Genomic DNA, 14,149 nt, shown 5'->3' on the forward strand with positions numbered 1-14,149 from the left:
GAGTCTTAAAAGCTCACAAGCCACCATCTAAGGTGCAACCATTGGTCCCTCCCCATTGGGAGGAGAGAAGGTGGTGAGAACAGAGGCATGGGAAGAATCACCAAGTGGATCACAGAGCCTCTCCACCATCAGTCTCCAAGGCCTCCAGACCAAAAGAGGTAGGTAGCCCCTGCAACCACCGCCAACTGCCTTGAAAAGGATCACATTGGAAGGTAGGTTGTGGAGGAGGGAAAAAAGGAAAATGAGGAGCTGATTCCAGGAACCCAAGTGGAAGGCGAATTTTGAGAGCAATGAGGGCAACGAATGTATAAGTGTGTTTTACACAATTGATGTACGTATGGATTGTGATAAGAGTTGTATGAGCCCCAATAAAATGATTTTTTTAAAAGAAGGCTGTGGCTAGAGTGAGAGGAAAATGTGCAACAGAACTCAAAATCATAAATGAGAATGGGTTTATCTCTTGGATTCAGACAGGTGGGGCCCCAAAATGATGGCCCTTAGACACTATCAAGTCTGGAACTGAACTCACCCTTGTGGTAAAATAATCAATCCCTTAACATCAAAAGGGCAGCATTTACCTGATAAGAAAGTTTAGAGGGTTGGGAAAGGAGGAGGCATTGAAGCAGGAAATTCAGGGAGAAAACGGGTAAGTGATGGTACATTGAGGGAATATCAATGAGTGAGCTGACATGTGTATGAATTATTGAACATAACATTAGTGGTCTTCTGTGTAAACTGTTGCTGAATTCACAGTAAAAATAAACCAAAAATGTAGTAGTGTGATAAATATTTTGAGGAAGTGCAGACTGTCAAAAACATTTGCACATCAGTGCCATCTAGTGGAAAACATATATAATTTTCTTAAACCCATTGACCATAATCTCCCCCCCCCTTTTTTAATTAGTTGGGATTTAAACCCTATAACATAGCATTCCATAGTTCAGTCGCGACAATTAGAGTTGCACAGTTGTTAGCAAGTCAGTTTCCAAACATTCTCTTTCTCCCTGGACTCCTTGACATCCTCTCCCTTTCACTCCACCACCATTGCACCCCCTTCCCCCAAACCCCTGATTCTACTTGCTGTCCCCATAGGCTCATCATTCCTGGGTTTCATATACCAAAATAAGGAAAAGCATGTAACAGCTTCAAGAGGGGGACCTCCATTGACATAACACCTCTGAGACACTGTACTACAAACGAACAAAAACCAAGCAAAGTAATACCAAAATTCTAGAACATTTTGGAAACCAGATCGGTTGAGTCTGCATCTATTTAAAAAAGAAATCGAAGATTCGTGATACATATCCTAAGATGTCATTTGGGGGACTGAGATGCACCTGGTCCAAGCTACGGTATGTGCCCTTGCCGCCTATGCCCGTGAAGTGGGCAATGCATGAGGAAGGCTGCAGAAGAGGATGCATGTGGCTTACGGTGTTGGTGAAGGTGACTCCAAGTACCGTGGACTGTCAGAAAACAAACATCAGTCTTGGAGGAAGTGCAGCCAGAATGCTTCTTAGAAACAAGGACGGTGAGACATCATCTCATGTACTTGGAGTATGTCACCACGAAAAAACAGTCCCTGGAGAACGTCATTCTTGCTAAAATCAAGTTTCTGTGATAAAGAGGAAGACGCTCAATGAGACAGATGGATGCGGTGGCTGCAAGAATGGGCTCAGACAGACACCAGTTGTGAAGATGGCTCCTTAGGCCTTTGCAGTGTTTCATTCCATGGCACATTGTGGGGAACAGAAGGATTTCTCCCAAGCTGTCTCCCCCAAATATATGCCAACTTAGCTGCTTGCGAATGACTATACACTTGGAGGTCATCAGAAGTAGGTCAGGGTTATTCTCCCTAAGAGCTATCAGCCATCTAGACCAAGCAGGCACCACTGTTTATCACACAACAAATAGGGCCCACTCCCTTCTGAAAGGATAGTACTTGTCTGTTTCCTTGTAGGAGACCCCAGAGAGGGCAAACCCGCCCAAGGATGACTAAGGCTAGGCTGCCATCATGAATCTAGGGTTCACCTATCTTGTCACATGTGTACCCCTAGACCTACCCATTCCTATGAGCACACCCCAAGCTCATCCCCTTCCTGTCACGCTTACGATTATCATACATCCCCTTCCTACAATGTGTATACCTATTGTACTGCCCCTTCCTGTGACATGTGGTGACCTGCAATTATGCCTCCCCCAACCTAAGAGATATAATGCTTGGTTAGCAATAAGCGGGGTCTTCCAGCTTCGGCCTGGGGCTCCAGCATCTGACCCGGCTTTCCAACCTCCTGCCAGTCCTTGAGCTTCCAACCTCCTGCCCAGTCTTTGAGCCTCCTGCTGGGTCTCCACTCCACCTCCCCTTGGCCTATGTTGTGCACAGACCTGGTTGATAAGATCATGGCCATCCAGGAGGTGAGCATGCTACCATGAAATGTGTCTGAATCCATTATTTGACTATCTCTTCTATCTCCCATGCTCTAAATGACTTTAATATAATATTTATATAGCTCTACCGTACAATTGTGCTTATTGAACCCATGATTGGTGGTGGGGGGCTGGCACCCCCAACTCATACCACAGCACATAGGTCTCTGTGCGGAAGAGCTGACTTGCTGGCACCTGCTAACAACCCTATGATATTGGGCAGATCTTCAGAGCAGTTAAATTTTGTTTTGTAAAGATGGAATAAAACATAGGTTCCAAAACTTATTTGGCCTACCATCCCATTAAAAGAAATTATCCAGGAAATAAAACTTTTGTACTATAGCCTGAAATCCAGATAAAGTGTCGGCATCTGCTTTTGTAGCACCCTGGGATCATTCCCGCACCCCATCCACCCCAAGGGGTCGGGATCAGCCACTTTGGGGAACATTAATCAACCACTTTGGGGAACACAAGGATAAAAATAGTGAATAAAATAAACCTAGGGACAGAAATACTGGAAAATCCAGAAGAAAAAAACATGTTGTTTACTCAAACAGATGAAAGCCCACATTTTCAAGGAATGAAAAAGTGTTCTTGTAAATTTCTTTAACAAATAGGGTGTTGGACCACTAACTGCAAAGTCGGCATTTCAAACTAACTAACTTCTCTGTAGAAGAAAGTCGACACGCTGCTTCTGTAAAGATTTACAGTTTCGGAAACCCTGTATGGTGCCACTATGAGTCAGACTGACTCGATTGGCAGTAGGGATGGTTGGGTTTTTTCTTTTGTATAGTTTTCTTCATATGGTTTATTACTATTTCAACAACTTTGCATACCATACAATTTATACACCACACAACTGATCTATTTAAGTGTCCAAGTAAGTGATTTTTAGCATGTTCACTGACTGGGACAACCATGACCTGACACAACCAAGTTTAGAACATTTTCGTCAATCAATAATGGCAGTGTTCAGCTTCCAGATCACACATAATGAATTATGTTTGAACATGAATCACATGTAACAAAAACATCGGAAAATTCTGAGGTTTGGAAGAATGAATGGTAGTAATTGGTTTTCCATTAGAGAAAAGATGTGATGGGAGTTTGCAAATTACAAAAAGTCAGTGTTTTAAAACATGTAGCTTATAATGCACAATAATTAGCTAAGAAACACATTTGTCCCATGAGATTTAGATGTCCTTTGAAATGTCTTTCAAAAATGTAGAGATGACATTTAAATATACGGAGGTAATAGTAGATTCTTGTGACCATTTTCCAACATTTCTCAAATTATGAGGCAATTAGTTTTCCCCAAACATACCGCATTTGAGTTAATGTAGACTCATAGCAGAATTGCTTGAGTTTAAACTACTTTGTGGTTAGCATTCCGATGCTTAATCCACAATGACATCAGGACTCCTAATTATTATAATGAGGCTTAATTGGTTGGAGATACTCAATTTCATGAATTATATTGAGTTAATTTTTGTCCCATTTTACCAAGGGGTTCTATGTGTCAGAACTGACTTGATGACACCTACAAAGAACATTTATTGGCGATCATTAGAAACTTTCACTTTATATTCTTCTGAATGAATATGGTCCCGTCCCTGCATTTTCCCCCATCTGAAGTCAAGTGAAAGGAGCATGGAGGTACGAGTGCTTACGTGGTTGAATGCCACCCAAAAGAGCAGCACTTTGAACCCATCAGCTACTTTAGGGGTGAAAGATGTAGTGAGTTATTTCCTTAAAGATTGACCCCATTAGAAACCATATTAGACAGTTCAACTTTCTTATCAGGTTGCTGTGAGTTGGAACCTACTCAGTAGTCAATGAGTTTTGTTTGGGAAGGCAACTAATTCTGTATGCAAGCAGTAAGCCTAGCTGAGGTGGGCCCTCAGAAGTTATAGTTTATTCTCTTTCTCTAGTTTGCATGAGTTAGAAAATTAAATTTAATTCCTCCTACTCGTACATATTTTGCTCGGGTTCTTCGGATTCACTCTGATGACACACTTCTCTTTAAAATGTGTAAGTCACAGGTCAGTTCATAGTTTTAATTAAAATTGTTTTATACAATGATATTTATTTTCAATAAATTCCACTTTGCTATGGTGACTTTCGTTGGGAAGTAAAATAAAAAGACTCAATTGTAAAAAAAAAAAAAAAAAAAGACTCAATTGCTCACGCACACAGAGCCCATTCCAAGTGCTGCGGACGACATGCTGCTGCCGGTGCCCTGCACCGGAAGGCTGTTTCCTCAGGACAGCAGTGTATCTCGAACACTTGAACTTCTTTAGGGAGAATAACGTTGGGCAAACCTTCCCCATAGCATATCCACAAAAAGTTCACTATTCCATTTCAAAATACTTTGATTGTTAAACAGTTCACAATTTTAATATTCTTCCCTCCCACAGCCTTAGCAGTCATACCTCATGAAGGATTCGGCCACACCTAAATCACGCTTCCTGCTCCCAGTTTTCTCAACCCAGTTTTGTTTGTTATCACCTCTCTTTGTCTTCAATGTCTTTGCCCTGTACCCTTTTTCAATCTTTTCCTCCCTCTTCATGCCCTGTCTCTCTTTTGGCAACTAGCAGCGTGCAGGCTTGCAACGGAGGAGCACCAACGGTGCTACTGCTACAAGAGTCAAGCACTTGGCTGCTAATAAAAGGTTGGGGTTTGAACTCACTCAATGGCTCCAGGGCAGAAAGGTATGATGATCTGCTAGTAAAAGGACTGCTTCTGCTCTGTGTGTCACGGAGCCAATCATGGCTCATAGCAACTTTCAAGACTGAGTAGCACTGCCCCTAAGACTTCCTAGGCTGTACTCATTACCCAGCACATTACCAAGTCTTAATAAGCCCTAGGGGGCAGTTCTACCTGGTCACCAGGGGCCACTGTGAGTCACAAAACCCTCACTGTCTGTTTTTGTACTATTTTATTTTTATTGAGCTCAATGAGAATGATTTAACTTAAAGTTTTATTGGGACACAATCCACACATCATACAATTGAATAGTTCAATCGTATGAACAGTTCTATGATCATGATCACAATCAATTTTACAACGTTTTCTTCTTTCTTATACGCTTTGTATTAGCTCCCCATTTCCCCCAAGTACCCCTGCCATACCTCCAAGTAACCTTTAATCCAGTTACTTTCTCTGTAGATTAACCATTCTGAATGTCATATACCAAAAAACATACAAAAAGGAAAAAACAAACAAAAAAGCTAATAATGGCAAAACAAAATAGAGAAAAACCTCAATGAAAAAGAAAGCAGAAAGTATTAAGAGCTAGAACTTTAAAATGGGTCGAAAGAGAGCTCCAATGATAAGGTATTACATTTGAACCTAGCTACATCTGCCATAGTCCACTTCCCAGTGCATGATAGCAAGACCCTTCACATCCCTGGTCTGTGTTCAGAGAGGATTAACCATAAGCTTAGTCCATGTGTACTCCCCCTTCACTTTTATTTTTTAAAACTGGTACAATTTTTAAATGAGTCAAAAGGTGGAGCAAATAAGATGTTACATTTTAACCTAACTATATCTACTCTAATCATCTCTACCATGCTCTCTGATAACAAGTCTATTCACATGTCTCACTATGGTCAGAGGGGATTCATGGGAGACTTGATCTGTGTGGGCCCTGCACATGGATTTTGGGCTTCCACAGTCACCCACAACCTTCTGCCAACCTACTGTTCACAATTAAAGTTCTGGTACCATTCCCTCCTCTGGATTTGGATATTATTTGCAATCTTTAGATCACACAGGCTGGTGGTGTGCTTCTTCCATTTGGGCTTATTTGATGCACCACTATGATTTAACTTTTAATCTATTTACATTTTACCCAGAGGTTTGGTGTTTGTATTTCCAAGTTGCCTTGTACAGTGCCTACCTTCTCATAATAAACATTCATTTTTTCCCCTCCCTTTTGGTGATGTGAGTTGGTTCCTTCTATCAAACGCTATTGAACTGATTCATGAAACGTAGAGTTTCTCATTCAGGGTGAATGCACAATTGAATCCTTTGGCTGCGATCATAAAACACCCTCAGGACCGTTGCCATTTCAAACGACCTCCGTAAGAACTGGACATCCGCCGGTCCAAGGGCAAGGCTCTGAGCCACTGAGAATTCAGACACGTGGGATCTGGGAGCCAATCAGCAGCCAACCAGCCCAGACACCCATTGGCTGGCTTCACCGGAAGCACATGCTTGGAGGGGCGTCCGAGTGCTCCTTCTGGACCACAGGCTTGGAGCTCTGTCCCAGCGGCGTGCCCAGTGACGGCTGCGTGAAGGGGAGGGCGAAGCCTCGGGCTCTGCGGTAGGTACAGCCAGGCTGGGCGGGATGAAGGAAGGCAGGGAGGGGACAGCTTTGTCCAGAGGGATGAACTGGTGGCCTGAGACCAGGGCCCCACGTTCTCGAGACTACAGCAGAAGACCTCATCCGGCGAGGGCGCGCCCGGCCCGGGATAACGTTAACCAGTAGCCGGGATTCCCCGCTGAGCGCTCCGCACACAGTTGTTCCGTCCTCTGCGCGGGCCGGGCCGGGCCGGGCCATGGAGGGGCTGGCGGAGAAGAGCTCGGTGGTGGATGCGCAGTCCGGCGCTGGGGCTCAGTTAAAGGCCTTTAGAGTTTGATAGTGTGAATTTATTTATCCAGGATCACGTCTTTAAAATGATATAAAATATTTAATATAGAAAATGATAGCTTATATATTATATTTAATGTAGAAAATTACATATTGAAATTATATTTCACGTGATTCCTCTACAACACATGGGAGTCCCACATAGTTTTTGAGTCTGTTTGGTATTGATCCTTCACATGTTTCAGTGAGCTTCCCCGACGCTCTTCATCACGTTAATTTGTGGGTTTGGTACATTTTGAGTGTTTTATTGGGGTGCTTTGTTTGTTTGGTGCATTCCTCAATAGGCAGTTTGAAATCACAGTGGTGTACACATTGTTGAGTTTGGTTTTTTTCTCTCACTAGGCCTCTTTTAACACTCTCAGCTTGGCAAACAGGAAGTGCAGCATTTGCAGGTGTCAGACATGGTGTTCTTAACGTGGTCTGTTAAAATTAAGGTTCCTGGATTACAGTTTTAGTATCGCTCCACCTCTTACAAGTTAATTGATTTAATCTAAATTGTTCTCATCTGTAAAACGGGGGCAGTCGGTGGTACCGATGTACCACACACATTCAGTCTGTATGCTCAACAAATTGAGAGTATATGAAGAAAATGTGGACTCCGGATTGACTGAAGGCAGAGCACACAGCCGTGCTTCCTGCAAGCCGTGAGGACGTGAAGCACTTACTGCTGAAGATCTCAGACGACAGCCTTTACTGTGGGTTTTAACTCAGTGCAAAGAAAAGAAAAATCCTCAAAACATCATGATAGATGGAGAGAAGATTGACATTATCTGGGATTTCATTTTATTAGGCTGCAGCAGTCGAGAAGTCAAATGGCATATCGCATTAGGAAAATCTTCTGCAAAAAACCACTTTAAAGTATTAAATAGCAATTATATGGCCTTGAGGACTAAGGTGGGCCTGACCCAAGTCACTGCATTTTCAGTCACATAATGCATATGAAATAAGGACTACCACAGAATAATTGGTGTATTTGAATTACCACAGAAGAATTGATGTATTTGAGTTGTGGTTTTGGCGTAGGTTATTGAAAGTACAATAGACTTCCCACCACTTTTCTGTCCGTTTGTCATATGTGGTGGCTTGTATATTGCTGTGATGCTGGAAGGTATATGCCCCTGGTATTTCAGATACCAGAGCCAACCAAGTTGAACATGTTTCAGCAGAACTTATGGACCACTGGTTCTCAACCTTCCTAATGCCATGATCCTTTAATACAGTTCCTCATGTTGTGGTGAGCCCCCTTCCAACCATAAAATTATTTTCGTTGCTACTTCATAACTATACACTTGCTACTATTACAAATCTGGCAACCCCTGTGAAAGGGTTGCTTGACCCCCAAAGGGGTAGTGAACCAATGGTTGAGAATCGCTTTTTTTTTTTTGCCCTAATCATTTTTTTCTCTTTTCTTCTTTTACATTTTATTAGGGACTCCAACAACTCTTACCACAATCCATACATATACATACATCAATTGTATAAAGCACATCCATACATTCCCTGCCCCAATCATTCTCAAGGCATTTGCTCTCCACTTAAGCCCCTTGCATCAGGTCCTCTTTTTCCCCCCCCTCCCTCCCCTTTCCCCCCTCCCTCATATGCCCTTGGTAATTTATACCTCGTTATTTTGTCATATCTTGCCCTATCCGGGGTCTCCCTTCCCCCCTTCTCTGCTGTCCCTCTCCCAGGGAAGAGGTCACATGTGGCTCCTTGTAATCAGAATCGCTTTTATAGACCAAGAAGAAACTGAAAAAACAATAGGCTATAAAGAATTAGCCATTAAAACTTTATGGATAGAAATGAAACATTGTCACTGAAAATCTAATGAGTACCAGCAGAATATTGTCAGAGACATTACTAGAAGATAAGCCCCTCTGTCAGAAGGCATTCAAAGTACGGCTGAAGAAGGGCTACCTTCTCAAAGTAGAGTCGACCATAATGACCTGGATGAAGTAAACCATGTCCTGAGACAGGTCCTGAAGGCCCTGAGACCTTCATTTGCTGGAGGAGCATGACTCAACATGAGAAGAAACAGCTGCAAACATGTATTAATAATTGGAACTTGGAATGTATGGATTATGAATCTAGGAAAATTGGAAGTTGTCAAACATGAAAGGAACACATGTTCTAGGTTTTAGTATTGGATGACATCAAGAACATCAGACATGAAGAAAGCAAAAGGACATTAAAAATTCAGGAAAGAGAAAAGAACAAAGTTGATGTCAGAAGGGACTTTGAAAATTTGAAAAGTTTGCTCTTAGTCATACAGTAGTTAAGGCAAATGGAAGAAATGATGCAGTTAAAGAGCTAAATAGAAAATTTTAAAGGGCAATTCGAGAAGACAAAGTAAAATATAATGAAATTTTCAAAGCTAGAGTTGGAAAACCAAAATAGGACGAACACACTTAGCATATCTTAAACCAGTGTTTCTCAACCTTCCTAATACCATGACCCTTTCATACAGTTCCTCATATTGTGGTGACTCCCAACCATAGGTTATTTTCGTTGCTACTTCATAACTATAATTTTGCTACTGTTATGACTAGTAATGTAAATATCTGATATGCAGGATGTATTTTCATTGTTACAAATTGAACATAATTAAAGCATAGTGATTAATCACAAAAACAATATAATTATAATTCATGAAGTGTTGTTTTACCTCCAATACTTCTGATTTAACACAGTAACTGCTTTCAACACAGAAGCTGCTTTCTACACAGCAGCTACTCTCTACACATGTGTGACTGGTCCACATAAGTACATTATGGTGCCAACCCTGTCATATAAACCTGTATTTGTCTGGGATGTATGTGATGGGGTTGGCACGTATGTGGGTGTATCTGCATGGGAGCAGAACCACCTGGAGAAGATACAAGAGCGGTATCTTGGTTCCTAAGACCATCAGAAATATGTATTTTCTGATGGTCTTAGGTGACCCCTGTGAAAGGGTTGTTCGACCCCCAAAGGGGTCGCAACCCACCAGTTGAGAACCACTGTCTTAAACAGATAAACAACCACAATAACAAAAGCCTTGATTTGCAATGGTGAAGGATTCTATAGGCAAAATATTAAACCATGAAAGAGGCATCCAAAAAAAGATGGAAAAGATACACAGTTACTGTACTCAAAGGAACTAGTTGACATTCAATTTCAAGAGTGCATATGAACAAGAACCAACAGCACTGAAGGAAGAAGAAAAATGTTGCACTGAAAGAGTTAGCCAAAGACAAGGCTCCAGGTATGGATGGAATAACAATTGAAATGTTTCAGCCGGTTGATGAAGCACTGGAAGCACTAACTCATCCATGCCAGGAATTTGGGAAACAGCTGCTTGGCAAACTGATTGGAAGAAGTCCAAATTTGTACCCATTGCAAAGAATGGTGAGCCAATAGATCGCCAAATTATAGAACAATATCATTAATATCACATACAAGTAAAATTTTGCTGTTAGATTATTCAACATTGGTTGCAGCGGTACACTGACAGGGAGGTGCCAGAGGTTCAAATTAAATTCAGAAGAGGATGAACAAGGGATATCATTGCTACTGTCAGATGGATCTTGGCTGAAAACAGAGAATGCCAGAAAGGTGTTTACTTGTATTTTATTTTCTATGCCAAGGGCATTCAACTGTGTGCTCATAACAAACTGTGGATGGCCTTGAAAAGAAGGTGAGTTCCAGAACACTTAACTGTGCTCTTGTGGAACCTGTACAAGGTGCAAGAAGTAGTTGTGTGAACGCAACAAGAGAACGCTGCATGGTTTAAAATCAGGAAAGGTGTGCACCGAGGTTGTATCCTACCGAGCAAATAGCTAGAAATGCTGGATTATATGAAGAAGAATGTGGCATCAGGATCAGAGGAAGGCTTATTAACAACCTGTGTTATGCAAATGACCCAACCTTGCTTGCTGGAAGAGAGGAAAATTTAAAACACTTGCTGATAAAAATCAAAGACAGCAGCCTTCAGTATGGATTACAATTCAATGCAAATAAGACGAAAATTCTCAATGTAAATAAGGCAACTGGACCAATTAGTAACATCATGATAAACAGGAAAAAAAAGATTGAAGTTGTCAAGGATTTCATCTTACTTGGGTCCGCTCAGTTCACATGGAAGCAGCAGTCAAGAGAGGATATGTTGCCTGGGGTAAATCTGCTGCACAAGACCTCTTTAAAGTGTTGAAGAGTAGGATGACTCTCATACAAGCCATGCTGTTTTCAACCAGTTCCTGTGCATGGGAAAGTTGGACATTGACTGAGGCAGATGGAAGAAGAATCATGCATTTGAATAAGGCGTTGATGAAGAATATTGAAAGTTAACCAGTAGCCGGGACTGCCAAAAGACCAAAGAAACCTGTCTTGGCAGAAGTACAACCAGAATGCTGCTTAGAGATAGGATGGTGAGACTTTGTCTCAAGTACTTTGGCATGTTGTTGGGAGAGACCAATCCCTGGAGAAGGACACCATTCTTGGAAAAATGGTTGTAGGTGCCATCAGGTTGGCTCCGACCACAGAGACTGTGCACAACAGAAGGGAACACTGCCCGGTCCTGTGCCATCCCCACAATTGTTCCTGTGCCTGCGCCTACGGATGGAGCCACTGTGGTCGAGGACCATGGTTTCCCCTGACCCTCCACTTTACCAGACATGATGGGAAAATAGAGGGACAGCAAAGAAGAGGACGGCCCTTGACAAAATGGGCTGCACAGTGGCTGCACCAGTGACTCACACGTAACAATTAGGAGAATGGTGCAGGACTGGTAGTGAGTCACTTTTCTGTACAGAGGGTTGCTATAATCCGGAAGCAACTTGAACATCAAGGACATCAGCAGCCTCTGGCACTGGTACAGGATTAACTGCATCAGTAAGACAGAGAGAGCTTCGACCATACTGGGCATAGGAAGCACAGTGTTTGCCACTCTTACTCTGTCTGGCATGAAGATTACTTCATCCTTGGATCAATGGTCATGTTCGTATCAGATGTTTGTTTCCCTGAGATATGAATATTTCTCTTAAAGACTAATAATAGGACAAGGTGAATTCCTCTGATTTCACTTTTAGTTTTCTTGTCCTCATCCTTGCTATTTACAAATCTTTTATCTGTTTAAAAGCTGTTTGAAAGGGTCACAGGTACTTCTTTGAAAGTAGTGGAAATGAAACTTTTAGTCGTGACAAATACTGGGTGCTTGAAAAGTGATGAGCAGCATAGTGGAAGTTTTCTTATAAGTCACTTCATGCTTATGAGGGAAAAAAATGCTTTTTTGTGTGTTTTGTTTTTACTGCATATGCTAGCATTTTTTTTTTTTTTGAGGCTGCAAGGTCGTTTATTTAAATGGTCTTAAACAGCCCACCCACAAAGCCCCGAGAGTAGGCTAGCTTTTTAAGGAGTCCCAGTGTAGTAGTGGTTAGGGATTGAACTGCTAACTGCAAGGCCAGCAGTTCAAACCCACAAGCTGTTCTGCTGGAGAAAGATGAGATTTCCTACTGCTGTAAAGAGTTACCGTCTCGAAAACCCACAGGAGCAGTTCTACTCTGTCTTGTAAGGTGACTTTGAGTCGGAATCGAGTCCGTGGCAGTGAGAGGCTAATTTCTTTGAATTCCAGTTTTATTTAATTGATTAAAATAAAAACCATTCCAATTTTTCTGACTTGATATGTAAATCCTTGGAAATAAAGAACTTTCTAGTTAATATTTAGGTAGCATTTTGTTTTTTATGATGCTTTTAATAAATGTGCTTTCTAAAAATCCATAAACTAACTTCTGTTCTGAAGTCCTTCCATCTGTGCTCTCTGTTTAGAGGGCTCTAAATCAGTGGTTCTTAACCTTCCTAATGCCGAGACCCTTTCATACACTGCCTCATGTTGTGGTGACCCCGGATGTGGGCATATCTGCATGTGGGCAGACCTGCCTGAAGATGAATAGAGGATCAGTGTCTGGGTTCCTAAGACCACCAGAAATATGATCTCAGGCGACCCCTGTACAGGCTGAGAAACGGGGCTCTATATGGGCTTTAGAAAATTCTCGAATTCACATTGGTAGACTCTGAATGCAGTATTTTGAGTGAAGTTTGACTTTGCTTCTTTTGAAGACAATGTTTCCTTGCCCTTCTTTCATCAGACCCAAAACACTGAGTGACAGCTTAGTTGCTTTGGGGGGAAAAGAAAACATCTTCTTTTGGTAAATTATTGAAATTGTTATGAGTTTTCAAATGGATTTTTTAAAAATTAGGAAGATAATTGCAAGTTATTCCGTGTGAAATATAAGGACGTCTCAGATTAATAGCTAACTTTAATTGATACGGTATTCGCTAACATTTTTAGAATAACAAACATTTTCTGTTGCTCAGAGTTATGTGGATAATCATCCAACAAAGACTATATATACTATCAAAGAATTAGGTGTTTTTATTTTTTCTAAAATGGAATTCATTGTGCTGAAATCACCCTCTCTCTTTTCTCAACTGTTCTTCAAAGAACTCAATAGGGAAGCAAAATTCAGGTAGTATATTAATTAGACTAATTTCAAGCTACATTTCCCCCAGAAAGTTGAAATTATTGTAATTTTTGCATCATTTTAGATAAAGAAGGTATTTAGGTAAATTTTGGCAGCCTTAACCAGTATACTTTGTGCATAATTAACTGTACAGTATGTTTTTGACACCCTAAGAAAGTAAGCTTCTTTTGAATAAAGTAAAATCCTTCTTAAAACCATACATTTTCTTGAGCCATATAGTCAACAAAACATTAATACTTAATGTTGAGTGATTAAATAATGTCATTTCTGATTGCTCTCAGAAAATGCCTCAGTTAGCCTGGTAGATTTGTTTAGAGCCGAGAGTGTAATGTAAATGAAGTGTGTGATTTACAATTTTTACGGTTTGGCTATTATTGCAGGCAGACAGTGAGCCACTACATCGCACGTACGCCCCCTTCCTGCTTGCTTTTAGCCTTCATGTTAAGTAAAGAGGTCACAAAACGGTCCTCTATGCTTCGCATCAGTTTTTTTTACGCACTGGCACTTTTCAGAAGTAAAAGAAAGAGGAATATAATTGACCTAGATAAATTAATAC

Source organism: Tenrec ecaudatus, chromosome 13 (genome assembly GCF_050624435.1).
Source record: "Tenrec ecaudatus isolate mTenEca1 chromosome 13, mTenEca1.hap1, whole genome shotgun sequence".
In the NCBI taxonomy this organism is placed as follows: Eukaryota; Metazoa; Chordata; class Mammalia; order Afrosoricida; family Tenrecidae; genus Tenrec; species Tenrec ecaudatus.